Source organism: Ochotona curzoniae, unplaced genomic scaffold (assembly GCF_017591425.1).
Source record: "Ochotona curzoniae isolate NIBS_2020 unplaced genomic scaffold, NIBS_Ocur_1.0 contig_1014, whole genome shotgun sequence".
NCBI lineage: Eukaryota > Metazoa > Chordata > Mammalia > Lagomorpha > Ochotonidae > Ochotona > Ochotona curzoniae.
In genome coordinates, this window is record NW_024464920.1 from 15,542,167 (window position 1) to 15,554,914 (window position 12,748).

The 12,748-nt window shown below is 37.5% G+C and overlaps 1 protein-coding gene across 4 annotated transcripts in view; it reads left to right on the plus strand.

Annotated features, from left to right (window-relative positions):
• Positions 1 to 6,048, plus strand: part of KITLG (KIT ligand) — a 97,603-nt gene extending 91,555 nt beyond the window's left edge. For 2 of the 4 annotated variants that reach the window (XM_040989630.1, XM_040989640.1), the window contains one exon: positions 5,244 to 6,048. The gene's annotated coding sequence lies outside the window, so the exon portion shown is untranslated. The remainder of the gene's footprint in view (positions 1 to 5,243) is intronic. The other 2 variants (XM_040989621.1, XM_040989650.1) reach the window with 1 other exon arrangement.
• Positions 6,049 to 12,748: the final 6,700 nt, after the last annotated feature.

The following is a 12,748-nucleotide window of genomic DNA, read 5'->3' on the forward strand; positions in this document are numbered from 1 at the left end:
CCAAACATGTTCATCATCTTCCCTTTTTCCTTCTCAAAATCCCAAGCTTCTCTCTAGGCTCTGCTAAATAATGAAAACGACAGAGCCTTCACAGACTCTGTATAAATTTTAAATACAGTAATCATTTGATTCCATTTGCCACAAACTTTAAAAATACTTAGTAGAGAGGAAGAAAAATAAAAGAGGGTTCTATTCTGCTGGTTGACTCCCCAGGTACCTTCTACAGTCAGGACATGGCTTCTATCTGGGATATGGAAATTCAGTCCAGGTCTGTTAGCTGGGCAGCATGTAATCAACTGCTTGGGCCATCACACTACAGCCCGGGGTGCGCATTAGCAGGAAGCTGGCCGTGGCAGAGCCAGGACTGGAACCAAGCACTTGAATATACAAGTATGCGTCATCTCAACCAGCCAGGCCAAACACCTGGCCCTGCCTGATACTTTTTATTTTCCAGGGTAATATTCCCAAAGCTGAGATCACTGTTTGCCCGTGAAATTCACTTCTCTGCTCTTTGACTTCAATACAAGATTTACTGTTTCCCAACTGCCACTTCAGTTCTTTAAAGCCAGATATCCAGAAACCACACATTCAATGATTGAGTCTTAACAGCTCAATTAATGTCTTTTGTTGCTTGGTATTGTATTGCTTTTCTGGGATCTCTTTTGGCAACCACCATTAATTATGTGGTTTTCATTGTGGCATTTTTCCTGGGATAACAGGGGAGTGCGTTTATGATGAGGAAAGCAGGCCATTTATTTGGGAGAGGAAAAGATGGCATTTGGAATGTGACCATAGTGCAACAACTTGGGCTTACTTCTGTGGATAACAACGAAGGATTGGAACTGGTCTCTGGTTCTTGTTATATTCCCAGAAGCTAACTTGTTGCCTTTGCCATGTAGGCTCCTGATAAGTGCTAAATGACAGAATGAAGGAATGGATGAGCTTTTGGCTCCTGGGTTCAGATTGGCCCAGCTCTGGTTCTTATACCCATTTGGGGAGTCAATCAGCAGTTGGCAGTTTTCTCTCTCTTTCTTTCTCTCTATCACTCTCTCTCTCTCTCTCCCTTTCCTTCTAACTCTGCCATTCAAATAAATCTTAAAAACTAAAAAGCCAGCAGTTGGGAAATCAGTTGGATCTCCCACATAGGTGAAAGGGACCAAGTACTTGAGCCATCTGTACTGTTAACTTTTGCTACGAATCTTATCTTCACAAGCTAGTAAGTACATAGGTGGATGCAAAGTTTAATTAGCCTAATTGCCTCTTCAAATTAAGAGCCTACAAAAGCAAATAAGGCATAAATGTTATAATCATTTTTTAAAAATATTAACTTTAGGGCCTGGTGCAGTAGCCTAGAGGCTCAAGTCCTCACCTTGCACATGCCATGATCTCATATGGGTATCGGTTCTAATCCCAGTGACCCTGTTTCCCATCCAGCTCCCTGCCTGTGGCCTGAGAAAGCAGTGTAGGATGACCCAAAGCCTTGGGACCCTGCACCTGCATGGTAGACCAAGAAGCTCCAGGTTCCTGCTTCAGCTATGTGTAACTGTAGCCATTGCAGAGTCATTTGGGGAATAAATCAATGGACAGAAAATCTTCCTCCTTGTTTCTGAAATCTTTTTAAATCTTCTGAAATCTTTTTAAAAATATTAAGTTTACAAAGCTTTTTTAAGCAACAAAAGCAGCTCACAAAGAACATGCCCTAAGATTCAGATGGGGCCATTTGTGGTGGCTAGTGGCATCTGTATATTGAGATAGATCTTGACTGATTTGTCTAATTTTATTAGCAGTAAGGAAGACTCCATTCAAATACTACCAATGTCCTATACCCAAGAAGACCCAAAAGCACAAACTGTGTCCCTTGAACAGTCTGTACAGTTGAACTCCAATGAAAATCATACATACAGAGTTAAAAGTACTGAGAAGAAAATGAATTTGAATAATAGGCACATGGCTTACATTTCATAGGATAATATAAAGAGCTATTTGGGGTCATTTAGAAAAAATGAGTGGTGCAATTAAAGCTGAGGTTTAGGAAAACAAATCTGTGTTGGTGTTTATAGATGGAGGGGAATGAAGAATTTGAGGAAGGGAGTCCACCCAGGAGGTGCATCTTTACAGATGTGTGGCAGTGAGGACCTGGATAGGAAACAGAAGGCATAGACTACGGTGGGACACTGCAGTGAAAGAAATAATAAATCCTAGGTACTGATAAGATGTAAGACTTGATGGTATGCCACGATGATTTGAAATTTCATGGAACTTTCCAGGTATCAGTGCTACTCAAATGAAATGGAAGATCAGGCATTTGGCATAGCTAATAATAAGAAGCCATTTGGGATCCTCCCATCTCATATCGGAGTACCTGGGTTTGAGTTCCTGCTCTACATCCAATTCCAGCTACCTCCTAAAATTCACAGTGGGAGGCAGCAGGTGATGAGTCAAATACTCGTGTGCCTGCCATCCATGTAGGAGACAGCTGGAGTTCCTGGCTCCCAACTTAACCTGGCTCAGTCCTGGCTGTTAAGGCCATTTAGGGAGTAAACCAGTAGATCGAACACAACCACTTTCCCCTCTCCTCTACCCTTTTCCCCACTCCCTCACTCTGCCTTTCCCTTTCCCTCTCTTAAACCAATAAGTTACTTGCAAAGAAAAAGAAAATGGAAAGCCAAGAGAAGCTGCTGGTAAACAGTGGTGGTACTGACCAGTGGCCAAACATGCTTGACTGCGCTTCGGGGAGTTACATAGGGCTGGACACAAAAGGCCTGGGATTTGACAGTCATCTACAGAGAATCTTAATTGAGACTTTGGGAGAAGGAATGCTTATTCACAGAGAAGACCTGGCCTGGTGGAGAGTAAATAGCATGGGTTTATAAACACTACACAGGTTACAGATAAATATAGAAAGTAATTGTGACTTTAGTTAGAAACTGCAAGTGTCCTGTAGATCTGAGCAACATACAAGCTTAAGTCAAGTTGTGAGATTTAAGGCACAGCCCTTGGGGATGCTGGTTACCAAATGACAAGGTTTGGTGACTGCCTGATATCACCCGGCATTTTTTGAGTTTTGAAGGCCTTGTTTCTGAGTTCCCTTCTGAAGAAACAATGTGAAGCCGAAGAGAGGAGAAGATTAGCGTGGGTTCAAGTCATGGCTCTAGGACTTTAGCTATAGGCTGATTCAGCTAATGTCTTTTTAACCCCTAGTTTTCATATATAATGAGACAATAATAAAACTAACCCTGGTCTCTTCATGAAGTGACTGTAAAACTCAGGGTTATCATCATAAAAATTGTAGTTTTGTTCTAGTGGAAAACAGTCATCAAACTATTCATTTATTTTCTTTGCTAAGTGACCCAAGGGCAAAATCAAAACTAGATTTCTAATCTTACTTTTTCCGCATTTAATAAGATTTAAAATTTCAAATTATTCATGGTTGTTTAAAAAAATATTTTTTCTTTATTTGGTTCCCTTTTCTTTCCTAAACAAGTTTCTCTTCTAAAAACAATTTTATGTTTGGATTTCTGAAGTCTCCCCCTTAATGTCTCTTAATTTTTCTTTCTGAATTTAATTCCCATTTCCTAACTATAGATTCCCTAGTTTCTGAAATTTTCTTGTAATACAGCTTTTAATATTACAAGTAGAGAGATTGGAGGAAATAAAATTTACTATTCATATTCTTGAAATGTATGTATATCCTGTTTAATGATCACCACATTTTAAAATAAGGATTCTATGATATAGTAATTGAAAAACACAGAAGAAAATAAGGAAAAATGTTTAGGGAAGATGAGAAATAAAATACAGTGATTATAAGCTATGATTTTTTTAAAGGTATATTTGTTTGAAAGGTAGCATGAAAGAGAACACACAAGAGAATAATCTTCCATTTGCATTGTTTACTCCCCAAATACTGTAACACCCAGAAATGGGCCAGGCTGAAGCCAGGAACCAGGAACTCCATCCCAGTCCCCCAAGTGCTTGGCCATCTTCTGCTGCCTCCAAGGTGCATTAACAGGAAGCTAGATCAGAAATGTATTGTAGGTGGGAGTTAAGTCAGGTGCTCTGATGTTGTATCTGCCCATCCCAATCTGTGACTTAACCTGCTGGGCAACAATGCTCACAGCAGGAACTGTAATTTTAGATAGAGTAAAATAAATAAATAAATATATATATATATATATATATATATATATAAATGTATCTGAATAAAGATAGATTGGAAACTGAAGTTTATTGGAGGTTGAAAAACCTGAAAGCTCACTGTTTTAACACCAACCCAGGAGAACTAAACCGTAAGTCTGGCTTTCATGGATAGTGAAGTCCAATCAGCTGTGCCAAGGACAAGCCAGTCTGCACAGAGGCGTGGTTAGGAGGTGCAGGACTTCAGCCTTTTTGTTTGTGAATGGAAGAGTTGACTGAGCTCTTGCTGCTGTTTCCTCACCTGGGAGAAATGAGTGCTAGGACCCACCTAGCCAGACAGAACGCAAGAGCCGCTCAGTGGACGTGAGGCTGCTCCTCAATGTGCCTCTGGGCAGCTTTCCCACCTTTTCCAGACAATCCTTTCATGCTATTCCATCCGTCTCCACCTCTGTGCCCTCCGCTGGCTGGGTTTTGTCTTGTGCCTCAACCCTACTCCCCTTTGCCATTCATCTACTATTTACCTTTTCAAACTAACTTCAAGTTCAAGGCTAGCTAGGTTGATAATCCTCTTAGTACAAACAGATAATTGGCAGGTTATGTGGGGGTATATGATCCTCTTATTACAAACTGAGATAATTAGTACTATGTATAATGCTATATAATCCTCTTATAAATTGAGATAACTAGTAGTATGTATGGGGGTATGAAAGTTGAAGCGTATCCATTTTTCCTTTCTGATGTTCAAAAATGTTTAAGGAGGATCTGTTATATGCCAGGAGCATACCAAATTTACAAATTGTAAGAGTTACGACAATGTTAGCACAGCAGTTAATAGACAAAAGTCCCGTCCTTATGAAAGTTACATTCTAATAGGAGAACAATAAACAATAAGTAGGATAATTTCAGATCATATTAAGTGTTACCACAGAGATTGTGTAAAGTGACTTACATTGTGACTAGGAAAAAATATGTATTTCTGGCTATGTATACATTGAAAGCCTATTACTCACTCTGGGGTCTTCTGTAAATTTAGTTACCAGGAGTGAAGAGAAGGCAGAACACAGACACACCATAATCTTTCCTTTTTTTTCCCCCTTCCTTTCTAGGCTGGTAACAGTTCATGTTTGCTTCATAAATGAAGCAGCTTTAAACAAATTCCTATTCTGTCTGAAGTGACAGACCTCGTCTTTATCTGTTCTTGCTACCCATGAGTTTATATGGATGATTCAGAAATTGGAACGGAATGTTTTACTGTGAAACTGGCACTGAATTAATCATCTACAAAGAAGACCTTGCATGGAACGGGACTCTATTTTAAGGACTGGGGGGTCTTGTGGTCTCCTTTGGAACTTGCTACTGGTGTTGGGAGAGAAGGCCTGAGTCCCTGGCTATGTGCACCATTTGCATGGCTCCAGAAATGTGGCTGAAAAGCCACAAAGCTTTAGTCTTCAGTGACACCATGAAGCCTGTAGTTAGCCTTGTCTCTGCAAATAGATTTCAGCCTGGATAGTGGGGATAATACATTTTTCTCAAAAGATTCTAGAAAAACTTAGGTGAAAACTCTAAAATGTCAGCCGCTGTACAGTGTAGACAGCAGTCAGAGTGAAGCAATGCGATAGGCAACACGTCCGTTTTGTAGTTTTTAATTAACTGTATGGGTCGAATCTTGATTTCTTCCCAGTATAAGCCAGGCTCTCCCATATCCCACTAGAAAAAAAAAGGATATGGTGGGCTGGTTCTGTCTGTGAAGGGGAGCCAGGACTGACTTAGAACGATGCCTGGGCAGAAGGGAAACCCATAGAGCGTCATCGCAGGAAGAACTGTGGGCACTGAAGAGCAAAGCAGTCTGCTGAGGAGGAGATTTGGTGCCCTGATGAAAAGTCTTCCTTTCTCCTTGACCACTAGAATGTACAAATTGTGTTTGCAAAATATAGTATGATGTGTTTATGTCTGAAAACTGTTGCGGAGTTATGTAAAGGGACTTGCGGGAAAATGCTGAACGGATGACGGGCTTGCTTTTAATTTCCACCATGGGAGAGAATATACATAAATTATGATATTTAGTATCTAAGGTTAGAAAAACTCACCCCCACATTAATATGGGTGTTGGAAACTAAGCTCCTTGGCTTTTATAGAACACAAAGAATCAGGAAACTTTAGTTATTTATAGAATAACCATCACTGTCTGTTTAAAGATTCATTTATTTAAAATCAGGCTCTGTAAAGTTCATCAACTAAAAGTTTCAAAAAAGGGAGATTTCATGTCATTATGCATGTCAGCCTGCTATTTAAAATGTATGACAAGCATTGTCATATTAAAGTGAATTTGGCAAGAATCCCCAAGATGGACATTGTGCATTTAAGCTAGAATCTGTAAGATATGTGAATTCCCACTTTACCAGTTGTTTTTGAAAGTCAAAAGAACATCTGAATAAATGCAAAAAATAATTTTCTTATTTTTCATGAAGTTTTTTTTTAAAACATACCATGAACATAATGGATCCAGAGTTTTCCATTTCAATTTAATCCTTGTAATAACACCACCGCCACACGTACAACGATGACCATCTTCAATGGAAGAACACAAAGGTATATGAAAAACTAACTGCTAGCTTTCCTTCCATCTCAAAAGTCTAAAAATGTCTGAGCTAGTTAGATTTTTAGCTCATATTCAAAGCTTACCCAAATAAAACTCTAGTAAGTGGCCTTGGCTTTTTTGTACACCAAAGAGCCCAAATAATTTCCATAGTCCTTTTCTTCTCAAAAGGCCTGTGGCTCCTCACGCATTCATTTATGACAGTCCACATGCACTGGTGCAGCCCCTCTCAGACTTCTGGTGCAATCAATTAGTAATAAAATCAGAGATTACTTTAACTGCCAAGAGGACTTGTATTGGTGTGTGACACTAATTATTTTTAGAAAAAAGTAAATTTTATATAGATTAATATGAGATAAATGTGTAGAAGGCAATGATTGATACATTTCAATCTAATGGTTTGATTTACCGATGTCTTCAATTTGCTTGGGTGGACAAAATGCTGTTTAATGAGCTTGAGCGCATGGTAATTGTGCTTTTGTTCTCATATCTAATAGCTGGGACTTAACACTCAAGGACAAGGTCTTATTTCATAACATCAAACAAATAAGTAAATTCAGTAAGTTATACAACCTGGCATGATAGGGGAAGGAAAAAGCATTGTGCCTATTAAATGTATTAGCTTATTGAAAGTTATCTGAATTGTCCATTTTGACAACACTAAAATTCAATAAAGTGCATGAACAATAGAAAATGCTGAACATTATTTTGGATACTAGCTGCTTGGGCGTTAACTGTGTCGTGTCTGCTTTGGGATTAAAACATGTATGTTGGCGCTTACTCGATCCCATGTGTACTGAATAGTTGTCTTTATATATTGTGGAAAATTCACATTATGATGATAAATTATGAAATCACCACCAAAACTGATATCTTTTAAAATGATCCCCGAATTCTGCCAATTCTAATTTATAATGAAATCTTTGCAACTCTTTAGTGGAAACCCAGACTATTACAAAATCGGCTTTGTGATAAATGGGGCCTTCCCAGTGAAACCAAAGGGCTCCTGGATACTGTATCATAATTTAATGTGCTTATGACCACACTGCCACTTTTTGACGTGTCAGAAGCAAGCTGATTTTAATACAATGAAAGAACAACTTACTACTCTTAAGAAGGATATTTATATATATGCAAAATAAAAAACATGGAAAACCCATATGAAGTATTTTATTTTGATAAGAATAAAAAAAACACGGTTCATTAAAGTACTTCAAAAAACTTTGTGGCACACTTTGGTGCTTTAATTCAATTGAAGTTATAATGAGTAGAAAAATACATTTAAAAATCTTAAGTATTAATTTTTTTCTGCAGCTATGTTTTAGTTTCAAATTTTAATTCCAATATGGGTTTTTAGCCATTTCCTGTGTATTTAAGAAATACACCCCCCCCCATAAGGTAGTTTGGCTGGGTGAGAGGTACAATGGGAAAGTCCTTCAAGTGCCACCACACTGCCATTAAATGATGTGATAAATTACCTCTTCTTTGGATCTCAATTTTTTATTTATAAGTACAGTGAAGTCGGAGGTCACACCTTAGAGTTGAACCCTTATTCCTATGAGTACATAGCTGACAAAGAAGATAAAAGAGAGCTGAAGCTATTTCATGCAAAATATCCAACCCTGGTCTCCGTGAATTAGTGTCTTGACCATAAAAAGTCATTGCTGTTCTTGTTTCTAATGTAAATAGGGTCCATTAGTAAAAGTGAAATTTTCAGTCTAAAGTAGGGTTAATTGGATAATTGTTTACGCAACAGATGGCTTTTACCTTTGCTTAAATAAACGTTTTGGATCTCCTCAGAAGAATGAAAAGCAGCAGTGCAGTTTAGTCATTTTAGTCTGGACGAGGTACTCTAAGATGTATGTGACATTTGGAAATGCACCAAATGAAGCATTTAAATGATTTCATCATATTGAAAGCTAAAAGCAGAAGATGTGAGATGCTCATGGGCTTTTGGGAATGCCAAATTTTCTAGAATAAATGAATAAAGAAGTAACCCATACATTACATTTTAAAATTGGGGGAAAAGGGAATTAAAATTTTTAAGTAAACCAGCTTATCTTTGGTTTATCTGTGGAGTTTAACCACACAACTTATGCTGTTGTTTCTGCCCATGATTAGTCTTGCAATGCCTTTGCTGATAAAAAAAAAAAATAGTGGTACTTTTGATTCATAACCAGATACTGATTTTAAAATGATCAGTGTTGAAATGGACACTTATGATCCTAAAATGTTTGCTAAGCAATGTCTATTTTTAACTGCCATCGCCAACTACATCCTTTTGATGTTTTTAAAAATAAACGTAGGGTAATTGCTTAAACTAAAAACTATGATATTTTCAATTACTTGATTTCTGAGCTACCAGATTCACTAAATAATAATGTTCCAATTGAAATATCCTGTTCTTCTCTATTCTAAGGAGTAATGTGTGATTATAGTGTCCACTTGCCACTGTTTTTTAAATCAATGGACTTGAAAGTTGTCCAATGTTTAGATGGATACACAGATATACTACTAGTTCAGTCATAGATTGGAGTTTGCATATTGTAATGTAAATGTATGTCAACACTATTCTAAATAGTTTTATTATGACTGAAGTTTAATTAAATAAAAGATTGTAAAATGTGATGTGTATGTGTATATACTGTATGTGTACTTTTTAAAATAGGTATATGTCCTGACCCTTTTTTATACAGGTTTGAATTTGAAATTACATTATATATACATATACTTTATTGTTCTAAATAAAGAATTTTATGCACTATCATCAGCTTGCCCTATTATTTGATATTTTAATGTTGACACATGTTCACAACACAATGAAATAATTTTTAAGATAAAATCAAATATTTTCAGTCTCTAGAATGAGTAAAGATAATCACGGAAGAGAGAGTTTATTGGCTAAATCCATTTTTTGCTCTCAGGATGTATATAACTTAGTTAGGAAATAATGTAAAGACCACTGTAATATATGTAAGGATACTCTCAAGTAACTACTAATGCACAAAATCAAAGTCTAGTAAATGTGCTTAGGGGATGCGTGAAGAGAAGCAGATCACGGAGGATTCAATGTTTAAGCTAAGACTCATAAGCATCAGAGAAATTTTGAGAAAGCAAGATTATGCCAGTTTTAGCAATGTTTTCCAAAGCAAGAAGCTGTAAAACTTCTCAGCTTATTCTGTTAACTTGAACAGGTGTCTCCTTACTATGTCTTATAAAAAGATTTACAGCAATGCCACAACACAGAAGGCATACACTCTGCTTTGGGTACACAAGAAACCAGTCTGTGTTTCTAATAAGCAATATTCAAACTCAAAAGCAATAATGGTTTCTCTGTTTAAACTTTTTATTATTTATTTGAGAGGCAAAGCAAGGGTGGGTGAGGATGGGAATGGAAGAGAGAGAAATTTCTGTCTGCAACAGCTAGGACTGGCCCGGGCTGAAGCCAGGAGCCGAGGACTACAAAGGTGGCAACTGCCAGTTTAGACAACTATTCTTCTATCACCCCCTAGTTATTGGACTCGGTACCACATGTCCCAAAGTTAGGACGCCAATGTACTTCCCCATCTGTCGTGTGTGTGTGTGTGTGTGTGTGTGTGTGTGTTTTCAAAAGGCAGAGAGATCTGCCATCCTCCAGGTTTATCATACCAATTCATTTATCCACCATTTCTTGTCATGTATATTATTTGCAAGGTAGAGAGGCAAAAAGATATTTCCACTCGTTCAAACCCCAATGCCCACAACAGCCAGGGGTGGGTCAGGCTAAAGCTAGGAGCCAGGAACTGAGTCCAGTTTTCACATGTGGCAGGGACCCAAATACTTGCACCTTCATCTGTTTTTCGCCAGAATGTACGTTACCAGGTAGCTGGATTATATGCCAAGGAGCTGGGACTCAAACCAAGTATTGCAATATGGAGTGTGGACATGCCAATGTGACATCTTACCACTAAGTGAATTACCTGCCCCAAAATTATTTTTTTAAATGGTTATAGTCAATTTAAAATATATACAAAAGTAAACAAAATGATTAAATTAAATCCCACATTACCATAAACCCGCTCCAAACATACCCAACTCTTCAATAACGTTGTTTTAAATCATTAGCAATTAACCTTTTCCACCTAAATTTCAATTATTTTATTTTCAATAAAATACCTAAACTATTTCATGTGTATTTTTATAAGCATCAGTGAATGATTTCTGTTTACAAGCACACACACGCTAGTCTTGTTACATATAAGAAAAAGATTACTAACTGGAAAGAGTCAACAGTTTCAATTGTCTCATACAGTACATTGCATTATGATGTGAGAACAGGCTATGAAATTGCAGCCAGAAGTAAGTTCTACCTTTAGTAACTACCCCCCCAGAAGTAAAGACTTTAATTCTGCTAGTATTTAGGACTATTTTTCCCATGTGTGGAATATTTATACATATACTTGAAGTCTTTAAATAGTTCATGGAAAATTCATACTATGAAAAATTACTGGGGTTAGCATTGGACTTAATGGGTTAAGCTGCCACCTGCAGTGCTGACATCACATATGGACAATGGTTCCAGTCCTGTTTGCTCTATTTCCAATCCAGCTCCTTGCTAATGTGCCTGGGAAAGTACAGAAGATGGCACAAGGGCTTGTGCCCTTGCATGTACCTGGGAGATCTGGATGAAAATCCTGGCTCCTAACTTTGACCAAGGAATTGCAGCCATTTAGGGAATGAACCAGTATATGGAAGGTATCTCTCTGTCTCCAACTAAGCCTTTTTAAAATAAGTTTTATTAAAAAAAAAAAAAGGAAAAGTTATACAAAATTTTCTCAGATATTTTGCACCATTTTGACTTTCAAAAATATTCTGCACCAAAATAAAATTTAAATTTGGTGAAATGTCTTTATAAATACATAATCTTAGTCTGTATCTATTTTTTCCATTTATTAGTAGAATGTGTGGAATATTCTGTATCAATTCAGACAATGTTTTTTTTTTTCCCACTGTGCAATCATAATCAGGAATGATAGGTTGTCACGAAGGTTGCAGTATAATGTGTGCCCATTGGAATTGCAGTCCATACTTAGCAAAATTATTCATATCTAGAACTCTTCTTTAATCTCACTCAAAATGAAAGGCTCTCTATTGAGAACTATCAGCTTCCTCAACCTTCACAGTTGGTGGCTGTGCTGCTTAACCCCCACAGCTTCAGTGAGTCTGGAGGTAAGTTTTAGCCTTACTCATTCTTTTCTCATCCCTAAAACCTCCTCAGTGTGGATCCCCCGTTTTCATATTATCTATCCTCTGACAATTGTCATGGTCATAAACCTATGACCTTCATTTTTTGATGGTTTTTTGTACCTGTGTCACTGTGACTTGTTCCACTTGCACTCCTAGAATACTTGGGGATATTATTAACACATAATTATCCTTTTAACATTCTTTGCTTTGAGGTCTTTGAACTTCTCTCCCCCTCACAGTCTGGTATTCAGTCTATCTTAACCAATCCACCTCATAGTCATCAACATTAACACAGCCTATTTGTACCACAAAGGCATGCATTCCAACCTGACCACCACTTTGCATCTTACCAGCTTACTCCCTATTCTCATACTCCTTTGACACACTGAACTAATCAATCTATTAATTTTATAATTTGTCAATGAGAACCAATGCCTCTTCTGATCCTTAGGCAGTCATTGAAACACTGGTGCTGTAATACAATCTACCTTGCATCTGATATCATCTCCCTTGATTGTCTCCATTTACTAATAGTTCCTTGGTAAACCACACTCCAGCTCAAATACCATTGTTTCCCCAATTTTATCCATGTTTCCATCGATAATCATGCCTGCCACGTGGTACATCATGATGCCCGTGAGGACCTATGAGTTCCTTCCCCACAAACTTCAGGTTTGTGCTAGTACATTCTGTTATTGCTGTCAGCAATATCATTATGTTTCTCTAGTTCATCTGTTATTCTGTTTTCAAAGATGAATTTAATACATTATTTTCTCAGCCAAAACACGT